Genomic DNA, 20,697 nt, shown 5'->3' on the forward strand with positions numbered 1-20,697 from the left:
GTTGGTCAAGGTTTAGAAGTCTTGACTGAGCTATAATCAAGTAGTCAACTAGAATTTATTAAGCACTTACTATATGCCAGATCCTGTACTAAGAACAACAAATCAATAAAAATAAATCAATAAAAACTTAATGAATACTACTATGTGCCCAGGTAATAGGGCTCACATCACATCATAGACACATATTGATATATCAAGCAAAAGAGAATGAGCCTAAAGGAGACAAATCTCTTCTAAAACTCAGTGGTTTATTGTTGTTGCTTTAATAACAGCCAACAGACAGAAAACTATACATGTTAAACCTTCTTAAATAAATCTAACCCCATAAGAAATCTTGCCCACAATAACAACTCATTTTCAATGTAGAGTTTTGGATAGACAGTTGGTCTCATACTCAGAATATATGACACATACTGTATATGTCATGTTGGACAAGTCACTTAAATACTCAGGACTCTAGGCAATACTCTAGGTCACAGAGAAGGTGACGTTCTACATTGATAGAGTGAGCATCTTCTCCAACAGTTTTCTATACCAGTGGCATGACAGATCTAGTCCCTATCCTTCCCCCTTTAATGTTTGCAAAGTATGTTCCTCACCACAACATGGTTTTCATTTGAATTTTCCTTATTCAGTCAACAAGCATTTATTAAGTACCTACTATGTGCTAGGTAGACACTGTGCTAAGTTCTGGCATAGGCAAAAAGAAAAACAAAATGAGTTCCTGTTCTCAAAGAGCTCATTTCATTGACTATAATGGTTGTTGATAGTGATAGCTTACATTTTATATTTTGAAAAATGCCTGTATATTTTCTTTGACCATTTATTTCTTGGTAAAAAGCTCTTTTTCTTAAATATTTATATCAATTTACTCTGAGACTTGGATATAAGTTCTCAGTCTGAGAAATTTGCTGCAAATATTTTTTTCTAGTTCACTTTTTCCTTTCTAACTACATTGATGTTATCTCTTTTACATTTATATAATGAAAATTTTTCATTTTAACTTTCCTGATCCTCTCTAGACACTTTTATTCAAGAATTTTCCTCATCCACAGTTATAAAAGGTATCACCTTTCCTGCTTCTCTCATTCATTTATGATATGACTTCTATATCTAAGTCCTGTATCTAATTGGAGCTTATGAAAGTTGATACTGTAAGTTCTTGATCTAAACCTAATATCTGCCAGTCTTGGTTTTGGTTTTCTCAGCAGTTTTTGTTGTATGATGTTGTTGTCGTGTTTACCTTTGTTTTCAAAGAGGACCATGACATCAAGGGAATGATAACATGACTTGCAGTTGACTTTGATTTGAGTGAGAAAGGGCTGGATTGAATTATACTACTATGTTCAGTTGTGTCTTAGTGTTGAGTAATTAACCCCTCAAGTTGAACTTAATAAAATGGAATTTAATAGGAATAAATGTAAAGTCTTCGACAGGTTCAAAAATCAATTTTCCATGTGTAGAATAGGGTAGATATAACTATAGAACAGCGTACATTAAAAAAGGATTTGGGGATCTTACTTCAAGCTCAAGATGAATGAACAGTATATAGGAAAAGCTAGTGTATTATAAGGATACATTAGCAGATTAATGTTATCTAGAATAAGGCAAGTAACAATCCTGATATACTCTCATGATAAGATTATATCTGGGAGTAATGTGTATAAGTTTGGCAATTCTGGGAAGGACGTGTATAAGAGGAAGACTAGAATGGTGAAAAGACTAGAAACAATGGTATAAGAGGATTTGTTGAAGGCAATAGAAATATTCAGTTCTGAAAAGAGAAGACTTAAGGGGATATAGTAGCTCTCTTCAGGTATTTGAAGGACTGTCCTGTTGAAAAGATATTAAAATGGTTTTGTCCAGCCCCAAAGTGCAGAATAGGAACAAAAGTTGCAAAAAGGAAGATGGAAGTTTGATGTAAGGGAGAATGTCTTAAACATTGGAGCTGTCCAAGAGCGGACAGGATGCCCTCAAGAGGCAAGTAGGTGGCATGGTGGATAGAGCACTGAACTTGGCGTAAGGAAGACCTGAGTTTAAATCCTCCCACAGACCCTTACTAGTTACTTGATCCTGAGAAGATCATTTAACCTCTCTGTGCTTCAATTTTCTCATCTGTAAAATAAAGATAATAATAGTGACTACATCTCAGGGTTATTGTGAAGACCCAAAGAGAACATGTTAAAATGCTTTGCAAACTTTAAAGTACAATATGAATATTATTATTAATATACTTGTGATATACAAGTACATAATAATAATCATAGCAATAATAATAATACTCTCCTTTTACTTGAGATCTTTGTGCTGAGGCTGGACTTGTCAGGGATATGCTATATTAGATTCCTATTCAAGTATGCATTAGACTAGTTAGCCTCAAGGTTTCTTTCAACTCTAGTAAGTATACCTGCACCAGCTTCTCTATGGGAAGTGGTAGGAAATAAGTGTGGATAGTTTTCCTAGATGGAAAGATAGATAGAAAGAGAATGAAGTAGAGCATGACCAGTACTTTCCTGAAATAGTAGTCTGAGAGGGAGGAAGGTGGGGAGGAGTGTGGTATGCAGGCAGTGGCAAGTTAAATGTCCATCCCTGGTCCAACCTAGTGGTCAAGGAATGGGATGGTGGAATCTTGAGGCTAGGAGTCAGTCAGGTTGGAAGTACTCACCCCAGTTAGATTAGCTATTCCCTAAGACTACTGTTGAGCAGATTATATTCTCCAGGCTTTGGGGCTCAAGAGAACCTTTGTTTTTGGAAACGGTAGCAAGGCAAAATATCCAGTAACTGGTTCTGCCTAATTCTTTAGGCATGGAATCTGTGAAGTCCTGGGGCTAAGATGGACATGGGCTTGTTGGGGCATTTTCTTCTTGTATCCAATGTGCTCCAAGGGAGTAGATTACATCTGATTCAGAAATTGTCAGTCCCAGACTGATAAATGAAGATTATGCCCTGTGCATCAGATAATAAGTATAGCTTGAAGAAAATCTGAAAAAATTTTCCCCCACGTTTGTCCAGAGGGTGAAAATGAAAACTATCCCTGGTGAGTTAAAATGCTGTGCTATATTTGTTTATAAACTGAGGTATAAAAGGTAGAGTGTAGAGTTCTAATGAAGCCCTGTAATCTGGCCTGCAGACTAAAAATGTGTTAATCAGCAGCAATCAATCCATCAACCAACAAATGGTTTTATTTTCACTCAATGTGGGTTCTATGCTTAAAGGGGAGATGGATAATTAAGACTTCATGTTTCAAAATATTAAATATTGATTTGTAGACGTTTAGCAGCAGGCATAAAGCTCTCCTGAGGGATGGCAACAACTGTCTAAAAGATTATAAAAGATTTTATTTCTCTTGGTAGAATTTAGCATTTATTTTTTATTTAAAAGAGATGGGAAAATGAGAGTTAGTAAAATATTGTATTGAGGAGATGGCTCAGACTCCTGCCCACGGATGTCATGTTTGTTGTGTGTGGCTGGACCAAGGCAAACATGGGGCTGTTTTGAGTTTTGTACTGGCTTTTGGTTCATTGAAGTGTCAGAAGGTTTTTAAGCTCTTCAGCTCAAGTTTTGATTGTTTTATCCAAGTACTGTCACTTCTTATCAGTATTAGAGGCAGCAATCACAAAAAGGGCCCCTTGGGAGGGGGGGAGATGGGGAACTCCAAACTCTGATGTTGGCTGTCGCTGCTGGAATGCCACTCTTCTGACAATCTTCTTTTCTTGACACCACAGGGTGATTAGGGGAATTTTTGTAATAGGTTTGGGCAATTAGCTAATACATTTTCTGATTAAACTCTCTTTAGTCTCAGCCTTAGGAAAACATCCTAAGTGATTAGGAAGTAGTGAAGGGGCTAAAGCTTGGTGGAGGAGGGGGTGGTGTATCTAGGTAGAAGAAAGTAGAAAATGTCATCTTTTCTCCCCTTTGCCCCCCAAAAAGATCATAAATCAGTGACACTTTGTCAGTGTAGGTGACTGGGATAAACATTAAACACCTGTGTTCCTGGAGTCCAAACCTCCAGATATTACAGAGTTGATCTACAGTGATGGACACCATTGAATCAGTAATTTTCTAGTACTTTGATCCTAGGACAGCTAGAATGGATGAAGCACTGGGCTTAGAATCAGGAAGACACTTATTCATGAGTTCAAAAATCTGTCCTGGGATAATTCCCAGCGGTGTGTCCCTGAGCAGGTCACATAATCCTGTCTGTCTCAGTTTCCTCATCTGTAAAATGAACTGGAGAAGAAAATGGCAAACTACTCCAATATCTTTGCCAAGAAAAGCCCAAACGGGGTCACAAAGCATTAGAAATGACTGAATGACAATACAATTACTTTGATGGATTTTAGAACCCTAAACATATTTTAAAAGTGTGACCCAGATCTCCTCTGAAAAGTCCTTGAGGTGAAAGAATGCAGGGGCATTAAGAGATCAGTTTAGGTCTCCCTCAGGAATATCAAAAAATCTAAAATTTCTGATATTTCCATGGTCTCCCTCTGTGCATTTATCCATTTGAATTTATAAGATAATAGATTTAGTGCTAGAATAGGTCTTTGAAGTCACCTAGTCCAATTTGCTTATTTTACAGATAAAGTGATTAAGTGATTCACAAAAGCTCAGGTAGAAAGTGGCAGAACTGATATTTGAATCCAGGTCTTTTGGCACCAAATCTATGCTCTAGCCACTCTACCACCCAGTCTTCATGTGCTACAGAGAAATTTAAGTACACATATAAAACACCTTGAAAAGTGCAATGAAATAGTATGTTCTTTCAAAATATTGATTAACAGAGTATCTACTTTTTGATAATGTCCTATTCCAATGTCTGATCATGCCCATAAGGTGACCTTGGAATCTTGAAGACTATACCAGGAGAGACCAAGCTTCTGAATGTCCTATCATGCTGGAAAGGTTCAAGTATAGTATCAGCAAAGGCAACTTGGAGGAAATGACATATTTACTGGTTTTTGACTAGCTTTCAAAAGGCATGAATGATGTTCTACACAAGGGGGTGGGTAACATGAGCATTGACATAGAGTTAGGGAAGTGAGAACCAGCTCAGTTAAGTATAAAGGGCCATGTCACCAGAGGTGACCACCAAGTAGAGACTTTGGGAAAGTGGGGGTAGGAAAGAGCAACTCATGAAGACCATCACCTAAAACACAGAGAAGCTGAAATCTGCATCATCAAAGGTAGTACCCACACTGATAAAATTACTGACTTGTGAAATGTGGAAGTAGCTGATACAGTTGAAGAAGGTATATAGCTAAACAAGTAGCTTCCCCATCCTGGGCCTCAGTTTCCTCACTTGCATAATGAAGGATTGGAATTCAGGGGTTCTTAATTCAGGGTCTGTGAGGTTGGTTTGCTTTTCTGAAAAATATTTTTCTAACTTTTCATTATTATTGACTTCCTTTATAACCCTATATTTAAAACACTACTCCAAAAACCAAAGGATTCACTAGGGTTGGGTAACCTGTGGTGTTGAGGTCACATGTGGCCTCTTAGGTCCTCAAGTATGACCCTTTGACTGAATCCAAACTCCAGATGAACACATTGTTCTATGAGATTTGGATTCAGTCGAAAGTCTGCATTGAGAACCTAGAGGGCCATATGTGGCCTCATAGGAAATAATTAAGAGATGAAAGGCACTAGAATTAAGAGGAGTTGGGAAAATCTTCCTGTAGGAGATGGGATTTTATCTGGGCCTGGCAGAAGCCAGAGATGCCAAGGGGCAGAGTTAAGGAGGGAGAGTGTTCCAGGCACCAGAGACTGCCAGAGAAAAAGTCTGAGTCCTAGAGATGGAGTACCTTGTTCATGAACAGTGAGGAGGCCAGTGTAACTGGATGCTCAGATCTACGAAACTGGAAGGGTAGGAGGGGGCTAAGTTATGAAAGGCTTTGAATGCCAAACAAAGGATTTTGTATTTGATCCTGGAGGCAAGAGGTATCCACTGGAGTTTATTGAGTGGGAGGGGGCATGACATGGTCAGACCTATGCTTTAAAAAAATCACTTTGGTGGCCCAAATGGGGGAAGGTTGGAGTGGGGAAAGACCTGAGACAGACAGACTCACTAGCAGGCTATTGAGAGAGTACAGGCATGAGGTGATGAGTGCTGGTAATATCAGAGGAGAGAAGGAAGAGTATTTGAGAGATGCTGAAAAGGAGAAATCAATAGGCCTTGACAACAGATTGATTTGGGGGGCCTGGGTAGAGATAATGAGAAGTCAAGGATGACACTAAGGTTGTGAGCCTGGGGGTCTGGGAGGATAGCATTGCCCTCTAAAAAAATAGAAGAGATAGAAGGTTAGGTAAGACTTAGGGAAAAAGCTAATGAATTTGGTCTTGGACATTTGGAATTTAAGATGTCTACCAGACATCCAATTTAACATGTTTCAAAGGAAGTTGTGAGATGTGACACTGGAGGTCAGATGAGATTTGGGAGAAGGATTGGTAGATTTGAGAATCACCAGCATAGAGACAGTAATTAAAACCATGGGAGCTGATGAGATCAGCAAGTGAAGTAGTATAGAGGGAGAAGAGAAGAAGGTCCATGCTAGAAGTCTGGGGAGGACACCTATGGTTAGAGGGTGTGATTCGGACGAGGATACAGCAAGGGAGACTAAGAAGGAGCAGTCAGATAGGTAGAAGGAAAACCAGGAGAGATTGGTATCCTGATATCCTAGAGAGAAGAAAGAATTCAAGAAGGAGTGATCAACAGTGTCAAAGACTGCAGAGAGATCAAAGAATATGAGGAGTGAGCAAAGATCATTGGATCTGGCAACTAAGAGATCATTAATAACTTTGAAGAGAGAAATTTTATTGGAGAAGTGAGATAGAAAGAGAGGTTAAGTGACTTGCCCAAGGTCATACAGTCAGTGGGTCTGAGGAAGTACTTGAACCTACATCTTCCCAACAATTGTGCAATGTTCTATCCATTACAGGAAGCCAGAGAGTGCAGTGGACAGAGCACCTCTTTTGGAGTCAGGAAAATCTGAGTTCAATCCCAGACAAAGATGTGACCCTGGGCAAGTCACTTAACTTCTTTTTGCCTCAGTTTCCTCAACTGTAAAGTGAAAATGATAATAGTATCTACCTTCCAGGGTTGTTTTGAGGCTCAGATGAGATATTTGTAAGATGCTTAGCACAGTGATTGGCAAATAGAACATTCTATATAAATTCCATATAAATAATAAATAATATTATTATCCTAACACTAATGACTTCAGTATAGTCATTTCCATAAGTTGAAAAAACTCACTTTTTCAAAGTTTCCCCCAAGAAGCAGGTAACTAGAACCTGTAGACATTTAGAGTCATGGAGACAGAGAGCCCTTGATTAATTTCATTCTCATAGTGTCTCTCCTCATCTTGCCCTTAAAATGGCCTAGTTCTGAATAACTCTTTCTACTTCTTTTCTGGGGTTTTTCTTTTATTTTTGCATTTAGTTCTAAAAATAAGAGAGTACAGTGGAAAAAAACAACATTGTGTCTGGAGTGAAAAGACTTGAGTTCCAATCCCACTACTGACATTTAAGCAAGTCACAACCTTCCTGGGTTTTAATTTTCTCAAATGCAGAATAAGAGAAAGGAATAGCATACCCAGTTAGGTATAGAAATCTAACTTGCTCCATAGAAAGTAGGAGGAGAAAGGGGAAAGAAAAGGGAGGGATAAATTGATGAGTGAAAGGAGTAGAATCAAGAGAACTTTGTACACAGCATCAACCACAGTGGGTGAGGAATTTTTCTGGTAGACTTAGTCCTTCATAGCAATGCAAGGACCTAAAAAATTCCCAATGGACCCTTGAGGCAAAAATGCCTTCCACATCGAGAGAGAGAACTATGCAATTGGATGGCAGAATTAAGCAGACCATTTTCTCTTGTGTTATGTTTTCTTTTGTTTTCCTCATTCATTTTAATTCTATGCAACATGACTAAGGTGAAAATGTATTTAATAAGAATGTGTGTGTAGAATCTATATAGGATTGCATGCCATCTCGGGGAGGGAAGGGAGATGGAGGGGGAAAGAAAGGGGAGGGAGGGGGGAAAATCTAAGCTATATGGAAATGAATGGAAAACAAATAAAATAATTTTAAAAAAGACAAGGGAAGGAAGGGACTGATAGAAGGGAGGGCAGATTGAGGGAGGTGGTGGGCAAAAATCAAATGCAGAATAGGGAGTTAGGCTAGTTAGATGATCTCTCAGACTGATTCCTCCCAGCTGGAAAAGGCTGTAGGTGGATAATGCAATTAAAACTTAAGTTGAAGAGCTTATATACCTTCTTCACTTCATTTGACCTTTTAAATGCATTTACTGCTTGGACAAAAAGTTTCACATCATCCTATCTTCTTAAGTGAGATCAAAGTAACGAAGTTATTATCTAGAGGGACTGGAAGGGACCACGAGAGTCATTTAGTCTAATGCCATCACCCCTCCTCACCCCATTTTACATTAGAAGAAATGGAAGTCCAAGGAGGTTAATTAACATGTTAGAGGTTAGATTTGAACTCAGGACCTCCGAATACAGAGTGCTCTTTCCACACTGGCTTCCCTAGTGACCTGATTTATTTCTAAGCCCCTTTCCCTAGGGGCTAGGTAAAAAAAGGGCAACAGATTCTTACAGGTAGAGAAGCAATACATATTTCTTGAGTTGAATTATGTTGTACTGTTAGAGATGGAGAAAAAGATGCAAATTTAGCTCAAGTCATTTGTGCTCAAATTTGGTTCTCTCTAAAGTAGGAATAACAATGTGGAACCCTCAGGTGGCAGGTGCAGCAAAGGTACAGAAAAGCATCATATTGCCAAGTTGCTGAGGTTAATGTCTTCTGCTTTGACGGCTCCATTGAATATAATCTGTGGTAAAGTGGAAAAAAATTAATGAATAGCCTTGTTGGATATAAAATTGATTTCTTTAGCAAATATTAGTTTGGGAGTCCCATGTGTGAAACTGACATGGAGTGTCAAAGTCCATTTTGCCTTGTTGATTGTAAAGGTATATTCAATTTCAGCATCAGAATATTTCTCATCTTTCACATTAGCAGTCTGAAGTTCAAATGTATTTCAGTGTGAGCCTTTATTTGAGTAGAGGTACTTGCAAGGATGATTTTTAAATGTACTCTTTATATAGGTGCATCTCTCTCTTTTCTTTAAAGTACTTGAATATCTCTCACTGTTTTTATCAGACTACATCCAGAGTATTCTGTTCTCTTCTGAATGTCCTATTATGGGAAGGACATTGTCAAAATGAATGTTTTGGGTACAGGAGATTGATTGTATGCTATATGAGGATTGGTTGAAGGAATTAGGGTTAGCCTGAGTCTAGAAGAGAAGTAATAAGGGGAATATGGTAGCTGCTGCTGCCTTCTATTATCAAAAGGCTATCACTTAGAAGAAAGATTTATGTTTTGTTTGCTTAGCCCCTGAAGGCAGTATCAGGTATAATGGGTGCTTGTAGTAGGGAGGCCAATTTCTTCTGCATATACGGAAAAGCTTCCTGACAATTAGAGCAGTCCAAAAGTAAAATGGGGAAATAGCCAGTTTCCTCGAGTTGGATGTAGGTCTTCAGAAGGAAGACTATCGAGTGCCTAATGGTGAGGTTGTAGAGGGGATTTCCTTTTAGGTATAGTTTAGACTGGGTGGCCTGTGAGTACAATGCCAGTCCTAAGATTATGTGATTCTGGGCTCTTTGCATAAAGGAAAGTATTGCCAATATACTTTCCCAAAAATGGAGAGAAGAAAACCCTTCTTTTTGCACTTGTAATCTCAGAACACCAAGTATAGCCAAAGAATGAGCTGGTATTACCTGAAACAGCAGTTCTTTAATTTTTTTGGTCACAGGACCAAAATTTATTCCCTTAATAGTTATTGTCTTAATAATCAGGACTCTTAAAAATTATTGAGGACCCCAAAGAACTTTTATGTAAGTTATGTCAATCAATATTTCTCATTTTAGAAATTAAAATGGATAAATTTTTAAAAATATATTATTTAAAATAATATACAATAAATAAAAGAAAAACCATTATATGACAAAATAATATTTTTTATGACAAATAGCTAGTTTCTCCCAAAAAATGTAGTAAGAAGAGTAGCCTTATTTTACACATTTTTTTTCAAATATCTTTAATGTTTGGCTTAATAGAAGACAACTGAATTCTTCTATCTGCTTTTGTATACTATCTATCATGACATGTTAGGGTATTTTGGTTGAGGTATATGAAAAAAAATCTGACCTCACATAAATATGTAGTTAGGAAAGGGAAGGAATACTTTATAGATAAGTCTTAGTATTATTATAAATTAGTATTAGTAATACTAATCTAGACTAAGTTAGTAATAATTCATATTATTATAAAAATAGATTTGACCTGGCAGTTATGCTGAAAGGGTCTTAGTAACTCTCTGGGATGCTGGGCCCAGATTGTGAGAACAACTAATCAAGAACAAAGTTTTAAGGACTACGTGACTTTCCACAGAAGGATCTCCTGGACATAACACAGTTAAGCTAGTCTATCTACATGCTGCTGTCTCTCAAAAACTTTTGTCTGGATTCCATTTCTGTTTTGCCTCTGAACAAATTTGCTTCTTTCCCTCTCCATTGACAATTTTCCTTCTGTCTACAATAATTTACTAGTTTTTATATCTTTAAAAAACCACAGTTATCCTCACCACTCCCACCAATTCTTGAAATTCACCCTTACAAATTACATCACTTACAAATTCACCCAGCTATCAATTAGAAAGGTGGTTTCTGGGTCAAGAGAATTTAGATTCAAGTTTGCTTCTAACAAACACAGACTGTGTGATCTTGGACTTAACCTCTCAATGCTCCAGGTAAGTCTTTAAGACCCAATTGGAGCAGACATGGATCTACCTTAACAAAGGAAGCTTCTTCACTGTGAGTACTATCCTCATGAAATCACAAATCTGATTTTTAAAAATTAGTATATCATGTGATCACAGATTTGAAGCTGGAAGACTCAGAGGTTGTCTTTTCCAATTTTCTCTTATAAATTAAGAAATTGAGGCCCAGAGAAATTCAGTGACTTGCCCAAAATGTCAATTTAAGTGGCAGAGCTGAAATTGGAAGCCAGATTGTCTGATTCCAACCCCCAGCACTCTTTTTACTGGCATGGAACTCTGTGTGTGTGTGTGTGTGTGTGTGTGTGTGTGTGTGTGTGTTGGGGGTGGGAGGACATGCCAGGAATAACCTCAGTAGAACAGATACCTTTTAGCATCATACCAGCATACCAGAAAACAGTATTTAAAGTTCCTTCATAGATTTAAGTGAGGCAGCTAGGGTATAGAGAACTAGTTTCAATCCAGGATGAACTGGCTTCAAATTCTACCTCCATCACATGCTTGCCTGGGTGACCTTAGATAAATCACAACTATCCAGTTCTCTAAGATTATATATTGTAGAGAAAGTTGGTAGAAAGACTTTTCTCGGAGTTCTCATATACCAAAAACTAAGGCAACTAGGTGGCTCAGTGATTGGTTATCTTGGAGTCAAGAAGACCCAAATTAAAGTTCTGTCTCGGGTGCCCACTGAGTGACCCTGGAAAAGTCACTCTGTGCCTCAGTTTCTTCATCTATCAACTGGGTAAACTGAATTTGATGGACTCTGAGGTCTCTTCTAATCTATGATCCTATAAGATCAAGGATACTAATTATAGATTTAGAGATGGAAAAGCCCCTAGAATTCATCTAGCCCAACCCTTTAACCCATTGATAGAGATCCACAGCTCTATGGAGTTGCCTGGAGGGTTAAAATGACTTGCCTAGGTTCACACTGGTCCTCAACAGAAGCAGGATTTGAACTCCTCTTTCTCACTCCACAGGCTGTCTTTCTATCCACTACACCTTGCTGCCTATAACCTCTGTCCCACTCAATTGACCGATAAGGTAAATGGAGTTCCAAGGAAGGAAACGTTTGGCCATCTGAGAATTCCATCCTCTCAGCCAATAGAAGGAGGGCGAGGACAAGAGTATCTAGGGCCTCGGAATCCTCTCTGTCGGAAACAGAAGCCCTGCTCTGGAAGGGCGTTAAGGCTGCGGGATGGACAACGAAGCTGGAGCCATCTGAGGCAGAAAACCAGGCAGCAGCGTGGGGACTGAGTGGACTGAGATAGATGTGCCTAGGATTGAGTTGTCTGTGCAGGGGTGGGGGGGTTCCGATAGATGTCAAGAAATGACCAACACCGCACAGCCTCGCAAAGAGGTCTCCTCAGATTTTCTTTCGCAGTATGAGCACATCTGCGCACTCCAGGGCTTGGTACCTCTGCCAGCGGTGAGGACCAGCCTGAAGATGGGTATGCTGGGCTTTAATGCGGATCGCCTCCGCTTACTGGACTGGGTGCCTCTGCTGAGCGCCCTGAGAATCAACAAAACCCTGCCCTCGGTCTCAATCAGGAGCACCTTTCAGCCATCCTTGCAAGACGCTCTCATGGAGAAGCATAAATCCTACACGAGAAGGCGCATCCCTGCTGTCACCACTAAAGAAGTCACTATCCAGTTGTGTAAAGCTATCAAAGGCTGCTTAACCACATCTACTGCTCTGACCAACCTAGAGTTTCAGGGAATCCTTTTAAGAGGGAAAGATATAATGTTCTTAGCCAAGGGATTGAATAAATCAGCATCCCTGGTACACCTCTCTCTGGCGTATTGTCCAATTGGAGATGTAGGTTTAGAAATTCTCTGTCAAAATATAAGGAGCGTAACATCCCTGAAGGCTGTAAATTTCACTGCGTGCAATCTTACTTGGCGAGGAGCAAAGCATATATCCAGTGTCTTAAAATATCAGGCAGTAAAACGACATGAGGAAGTTTGGACTGCCAATCTTCGCAGCAGGAATGCTGATCTGGAGGGCATGGGTGGCTTGAAGCGAGTCACTTTCAATTCCAACCCACTTGTAGGCGATCAAGGTGCCCATGCTTTTGCAGACTCGATTTGTGACAACTTATGGCTGAGAGCCCTTGACCTACAGTTGTGTGGAATTAGCAGTGGGGGGGCCAGAGCTTTATTAGATAGTCTGGAATCCAATGCAACTCTGGTGATTCTAGATATAAGAAAAAACCCACTTGTTGATCATTCTTTGATGAGGGCAATTATTGATAAACTTAACCATAATGCAAAGACTACGAAATCAGAATTTAAGTGGTTAAGTTCTTCCTCGTTAAAGGACTTTTTTAAAGGCAAACAGAAAAGAAGAACTATAATTCTGGGAAGTGGTCGAAAAGGAAAAGCTACTATTCGGATTGGCATACCATCCAAGAAACCCATATTGACTGAAAGAAGATATGTCCCAGCAAAAGAATTTTATGCCCCAGATCCACCACCAGGTGTACCCTGGCGTACAGCAGAACGGGCAAAGAGGTATAAGGGTTTCCCACAGATCAAAAACAAAGATATATTGTGTTGAATGAAATGCCAGGTTGTATCACTTTTCGAGAGAAAGAAAACTTAAAGGGCAAGACTTCCATTTGAAAGAGAGAAAAGATAGCATGGTTCAATATAAACATCCACATCTTGCCTTAAACACATATTTTGTAAAAAACAAAAGAGCTATGGTGCCCTTATGAGAATCATTGAAACTACATTAAAATGGAATATTCAAATCTGTATTGCTGAAGTAGAAATTCATCCCAGTTATAATTGCCTCTAATAATTTAAATAGTATTTGTTAGTTTGCAAGGAAGTTCCCCAAATGTATGACTAAGTTCCTGTCTTTCTTTGATCTAGTGGGTTTTTTTTTAAAGAAGAAAAATAGTTTTATTTTTTCTTCCCCTAAAGTGTGCCAGGAAAGTCTTATTAAACATGTTAATCCCCAGTGTTTGCCAGGTGATCAAATAAGAATTTAACATTTTTGAAATGCTAAGCATTGGATTGTGAACGTAATGCACCCTGAAGAGGGGACAACCTGGCCCATTTAATAATTTACATTCATTTACTTCATTTACAGTTCTGAGTACTATCCTTTTCCAGCTATGATATTTCCCTCAGTCATAGGCTTGCTGCATGTGGATCTCTAAGTACATTTTAAAGTAGAACAACAATGGGATGATACACTCCATAAAATTCATGAAGAGGAAATAGACATATTTCGGCATGGGAGAATATTTATGCATTATTTAACAGCAATAATGTTTGAATTCATACATTATGCAAATGCAGTTATAATCAGGAAAATTAAAGAACTTGGACTGCTTACTGCAACATCTTTAAATTCACCATTAGGTACCTATCTATGCATAACATTTAATACCACACAGTGCTCTTCAGTGGTAAGTTGTGCCTTTTGAAGGGAAAAGTTATCAGGGTTTAACAGAGTATAGAATGCAAAGGGGATGAACCCCTGATTTGTCACCTTGAAGCTGACTTCTATAAATTTATCATTAAATGAGGAGTCAGAGGCTCATAGATTCAGAGCTGAAAGGGGACCTCAGTCTGTTGAATTCACCTCCTTCTTTTAATAGATGGGGAAACTGGGGCCCAGAAAGGACATGTAATTTGACCAGGATCTCACAGCAATTAAGTAGCAGTAGCTAGATTTGGACCTAGGTCCTCTTGACTCCAAAGCCTGTTCTGGCTCCAGGACCTTTAATGCTAACTAGGATTTCATAAGGATGAAATTCACTTTTTAAGTGGGTCATGACTTGACTTTGTTAGTTTTTTTAGTTTTAGTATTAGTTTCTTTTAATGCTATACTTCCCCTCCCCCATTACTGTATTTGACTTTTTCTTACCTACTTGCTCTCTTCCTTGACAATTTTCATCCACACCTAGAGTTCTAGCCATTATCTCTATGCAGATGACTGTGAAATCTCTAGGCCTGACCTCCCTTCTGAGCTCCATGGAAACATTCCCAAATTCTTATCGGATATTTCTAAATCTTTAGTTTGCTAATGTTTCAAATTCAGGTCTAAAAGCAGACTCATTCCCCAGTGTCTGCACATAGTAGGCATTACATCTATCCTAGTTGTTGCTTTTATTTTAAAATTAAGTGCAAAAAGCACTAGTTGTGAAATCAAAAGATCTGAGTTCAGCTTCTGCCTCTGGAACATACCATGTGCCACTTGGATAAATCATTGAATATCCGTGGGTTTCATTTTTCTCTTCTATAAAATGAGAGGGTTGGGCTAGATAGCCCCTAAGGTCTCTTCCAGGTCTGTGTCTAGGATCCTATGATCAATTTAGTTGAAAGCACTCCTTCCTCCAGTGTACTCTGATAGAATTTAATTTGGACCATTCATATGTCACTTAGTATCACATATGTATCATATCTTCTCTGTTAGATTGTTAGCTATTTGAGGGCAGGGACTAGGACACATTTATTTTTGTATTCCCTATGGTGCTTTGATACAATGCCTTGTTAGAAATTCAATATAATTTGAATACCTGAATGGAAGAATGAGTTTGAAGTCAAAGAAATTCTACAAGTAGTATAATTATATTAGGGTGAATAGTATGACTGCACTCTGTCTGACCCTTTTAAGAGGAGTGTCTTGGAATAGATACGTGTTAAGATACAATTCAGGAGTTTGGAGAGATGATGTTGTATGAGAAAAGGGAGGTATTGACTCATGCTACAAAAGCATAGAGGAGAAAGGAAAATATTAGTTGGTGAATGACAGAACAGATTTGCCTGAAGGCAATGGCAGGTTTGCTCAGCATAGCAATTAAAGAGTAGGTTAGAGGAGGTCAAATAGTATTGGGTCTTGGTTTTATAGTCACTGGATTTGATTTGATGCAGAAAATTATGGGGAACGTTATAAGCATTTAAAGATGGGAGTCAATTGGCAGAGGCTTTGATTCTATGGTCAAAGTATTTAATTTGATGTGGAAAAGTATGGAAAATCATTGTAGGGATTTTAAAATGGAAGTGAGTTGGCAAAAATGGCACTTGATAAAGATGGTTTTTATTGCTGTCAAAATAGGTTAACAGTCTGGACAAAGAATAGCCTGGAGGACAATTAACTAATTAATAAGAACTAAGTACCTGCAACTTAGACAGTTATCATGTAGATACAAAGGAAATTTCCTTAACATGGAACAGTTTAATTTATAGTTTAGTTGATGGGTAATCTAAGTGATAAGTGACAGACCCCCACCACTTTGTTGGTGGGGGAGAGAGATGCACAGAGTGGAGCAACAATAACTTGTGAGATGACACAACTCTGAAAATGACTATAGGAAGAAGGTAGCAAGGTGGTACAGTGGATAGAGATTTGGGCTTAAAGAGCTGGGTTCAAATTCAGCCTCAGAAACTCCCTTACTGTGTGACTTTAGGCAAGCCAACCTCTGGAAAAAGAAATGGCAAACTGCTCCAATATCTTTGCCAAGAAAATTTCATAGGTCCATGGGGTCACAAAGAGTCGGACAGGACAACAAAAATAAGAAAATGTGAAGAAGACAGAGATAACAGAGTGACCAGAGATAACAGCAGTGATAGCAGTGATGTTCTAAGCATGCAAAGTTAGTGTGGTGTAGGGGAGTGAATACTAGACTTGGAGTTGGGAAAATCTGGGCTTGAGTTCTGCCTCAAGACACTATCACTCTTTATGTCTAAACCACATATTCATTTTGACCTAATCTGGACATATGATGTAAGGTATTGATCTATGCCTAGTTTCTTCCAAAGGGCTCTCCAGTGTTCCCAGAAATTTTTGTCAGAGGATAAGTTCTTTTTTATCAAATACTAGATTACTATGATCATTGATGACTGTGTACTATGTACCTAATCTCTTCTGCCAATCCATCACTTATTCTTAGATAGCAACAGATTGTTTTGATGATGAATGTTTTGTAATATGGTTTTAAATCCAGTACTGCTAAGCTACTTTCCTTCACTTTTTTTCATTGATTTTGTTCTTTCAGACGAATTTTGTTTTCATTTTTTTTTTAGCTCTATAAAATAATCCCCTGGTAGTTTGATTGTTATGGCACTGAATAAGTAAGTTAATTTAGGTAAAATTGTCATTTTTATTATGTTGACTCAACCTACCCATGAGCAATTAATATTTCTAAAATTGTGTAGATAAATCTTTGTGTGAAAAATGTAAGTGGGTTCATATAGTCCCTGGGTTTGGGGCAACTACGTGGTCCAGTGGCTAGAGTGCTGGCCCTCAAGTCAGCAGGAAGTGATTTCAAATACAGTCTCAGACACTTACGAGCTATGTGACCCTGGGGAAGTCATTTAACCCTGTTTGCTTCAGTTGCCTCACCTGTAAAGTGAATTGAGGAAGGAAGTGGCAAACTACTTGAGTATCTTTCCCAATAAAACTCCAAATGATGTTAAAAATGTTAAACACAACTAATCTATCAAAAAAAAAAAAAAAAACCCTGGGTATGTCTTGGCAGATAGACTCCTAAGTATTTTATACTGTCTGCAGTTATTTTAAATGGATTTTCTCTTTCTGTCTCTTCCAGGTTTTGTTGGTAATATATAGAAATATTAATTTATATTCTGCAACTTGCTAAAGTTGTTAATTGTTTCAACTAGTATTTTAGTTGATTATCTAGTGTTTTCTTTACCATCATGTCATCTACAAAGGGTGATAGTTTTGTTTTCTCATAGCCTATTTTTCTTCCTTTTCTTTTCTTTTCCCTGTCTTATGGGTACAGTTGGCATTTCTAATACCATTTTAAATAATAGTATCAATAATGGAAATTCTTGCTTCATCCCTGATCATATTGGGAAGGCTTCTAACTAGTTCCCATTACCTATAACAGTTGTTTTTGCCTTTAAATAGATACCACTTATTTTTTAAAAGGCTCCATTATTCCTATGCTTTCTAGTGTCTTTTAATAGGAATGGGTGTTGTATTTTGTCAAAAGATTTTTCTGCATTTGTTGATGTATCATGTTTTTTCTTGTTTTTGTCATTGATGTGATCAATTATGTTTTTAGTTTCCACGTACTGAATCGGCAGTATATTCCTAATATAAATCCCACCTGGTATGTATGATCTCTTTAGCCTCCTTGCTAGTATTTTAAGACATTATCATCAATATTCATTTGGGAAATTGTCCTATAGTTTTCTTTCTCAGTTTTTGCTCTCTCTGGTTTATTTGTGTCATAAAAGGAATTTGGTAGGACTCCATCTTTACCTATTTTTGCAAATAGTTTATATACTAATGGGATTTGCTGCTGTTAAGTCATTTCAGTCATTTTCAACTCTTCATGACCTCATTTAGGATTTTATTGGCAAAAATACTGGAGTGGTTTGCCATTTCCTTTCCCAGTTCATTTACAGATCAGGAAACTGAGGGAAACAGGGTTAAATGACTTACCCAGGATCATACTGCTAGTAGATATTTGAGGCTAGATTTCAATTCAGCTCTTCCTGCCTCTAGGCCTGGTGCTCTAACATCATGAGTGCTACCCCTGCCTTTTACTTCATCTGAAATATAATAAATTCTGTTTCAGTCCCTTATTTTAATTTTTGTGTTCCTCTGTTTCAAGTATGTTTATTGCAAATAGCATTATTATTAGATTCTGCTTTTTAATACACTCTGCCGTCCACTTCTGTTTTATAGTTGAATTCATCCCATTCACATTCAGTTGTCATTCCTAACTGTGTATTTCATCTTATTTTCTTCTGTTTTATCCTCACTCTCTTTTTGCTCTATTCTTCCTCAAAAGTCTGTTTTGATTCCAACCACTGCCTCTCTTCATTTGCCCTCCTCTTTATTACACCCTGCCCTATCACCTTCCTCTCCTGCTCCCTGCTAGATAAGATAGATTTCTATGCCTAATTGAATGTGTGTGCCTATGTGCATGCCTGCGTGTGTACGTGAGTGTGTGTATATTTTTCTGTCAAATTAATTCAGATGAGAGTAAAGTTGCCTGCTCGCTAGCTATTTTCCTCTTTACTATAAAAACTCTTCATTGTGTACCTTTTTATGTCAGATAATTTTCCCCATTTTTCATCTTTCTTCCACCTTCTCCCAGTGCATCCCTCTTTTTCATCATCCATTTTTTTTTATCATTCCAATATAATCAACTCAATACTTCACCTTTTTCTATGTAGAATCCTTCTAACTGCCCTAATAATGAAAAAAAATGATTAGGATTTAAATGTTTCACCTATCCATATAGGAATGTAAGCAGTTTAACCTTAGTGAGTCCCTTATGATTTCTCTTTCAAATTTACCTTTGTATGCTTCTCTTGCAGTTGAAGGTGGTTTTCTATTCAGCTCTGTCTTTTTATCAGTAATGTTCAAAAACCTTGTATGTCATTGTTTCCATTTTTTCCCTCAAAAGATTATACTCAGTTTATATTTGGTTGTAATGCTAGCTCCTTCACTTTCCAGGATATTGTATCCCAACCCCTCCACTCATTTAACATGGTAGCTACTAAATCTTGACTGTAACTTCCCAGTATTTGAATGGCTTCTTTCTGGTTGCTTGAAATATTTTCTCCTTGACCTGAGAGCTCTGGAATTTGGCTCTGCTATTCCTGGGAGTTTTCACTGTGGAATCTCTTTCAGGAGGTGACCAATGGATCCTTTTGATTTTTGATTTTGCACTCTGGTTCTAGGATATCAAGGAAATTTTCCTTGATAATTTCTTGAAATATAATATCTAGGCTCCTTCTTTGATCCTGAGCTTCAGGTAGCTCAATAATTCTTAAATTATCTCTTCTTAATCTATTTTCCAACAGAAGTGGACGGCAGAGTGTATTAAAAAGCAGAATCTAATAATAATGCTATTTGCAATAAACATACTTGAAACAGAGGAACACAAGAATTAAAATAAGGGACTGAAACAGAATTTATTATATTTCAGCTGTTTTTCTGTTGAAATATCTCACATTTTATTCTATTTTTTTCATCCTTTAGACTTTGACTGTTTATTGATGTTTTATAGAGTCATTAGCTTCCACTTGCCTCATTCTAATTTTTAAGGAATACTTTTCTTCAGTGAATTTTTATACATCTTTTTCCATTTCGGCAATCCTGTTTTTTTAAGGTATTAATTTCTTCAGTATTTTTTGTGCTTCTTTTAATTGTCTTTTCATAATTTTCTTCCCTCACTCTCATTTCCTTACCTAATTTTTCTCCTACCACTTTTACTTAATTTTAAATATAATTTTTTAGCTCTCCTAGGAATTTTCATTGGGCTTATGTCCAATTTTCATTTTTGGGGAAGCTTTCCTTATAGTTATCTTGTATCTCAGATGTAAAGACATCATTTTCTTCTTCTGAGCTTGTATCTTTATCTTCCCTATCATGACAATTGCTTTTTAAGGTTGGGCTCTGTTTGTTTGTTTGTTTGCTCATTTTCTAGCCTATTTCTTGACTTTAAACTTTATGTTAAAGCTGGACTCTGTTCCCAGGGTGAGGGTGGAAAGACAGGCTTTTTCGCACTGCTGTTTTCAGAGCTAGTTCTAGATGTTAAGATGTTTCCAGTACTTGCAAGATGATATCATCTTGGAGTAGGTTTGGTCACTGCTCCCTTGGGACTAGAAGTGATAATACTCCTCAGAGACAGCACCTACTAATCTGAGAGGATTGCTTGGGTGCACTTAGAGGTTATGTGACATGTTCAGAGGGACAGCCAGTTTGTGTCAGAAGGGAGACTTGAACCTCCAAGTTTCCCTGGCTCCATGGTGAGTTCTCTATTCTCTATGTCATTCTGGTGTTCATTATTTTATTCACAATGTTAAATCATTGAATACTCAATAAAGGAATTCTTTGTAATACC

General features: G+C 37.8%; 2 long non-coding RNA genes and 1 pseudogene across 3 annotated transcripts in view; 2 read left to right on the plus strand and 1 right to left on the minus strand.

Annotated features, from left to right (window-relative positions):
• Positions 1-20,697, plus strand: part of LOC140527271 (uncharacterized) — a 196,501-nt gene that overhangs the window by 64,532 nt on the left and 111,272 nt on the right. The window lies entirely within an intron of this gene.
• On the minus strand, positions 8,540-11,899 carry LOC140527270 (uncharacterized). Its single transcript, XR_011974740.1, has 2 exons — positions 11,773-11,899; positions 8,540-8,845 (listed from the first exon to the last, which is right to left on the minus strand). It is a non-coding gene; the product is annotated as an uncharacterized lncRNA (long non-coding RNA).
• Positions 11,986-13,614, plus strand: LOC140527269 (centrosomal protein of 78 kDa pseudogene; annotated as a pseudogene). Its single transcript, XR_011974739.1, has one exon. The product of XR_011974739.1 is annotated as a centrosomal protein of 78 kDa pseudogene (transcript).

This window comes from Notamacropus eugenii, chromosome 2, assembly GCF_028372415.1.
Source record: "Notamacropus eugenii isolate mMacEug1 chromosome 2, mMacEug1.pri_v2, whole genome shotgun sequence".
Taxonomy (NCBI): domain Eukaryota; kingdom Metazoa; phylum Chordata; class Mammalia; order Diprotodontia; family Macropodidae; genus Notamacropus; species Notamacropus eugenii.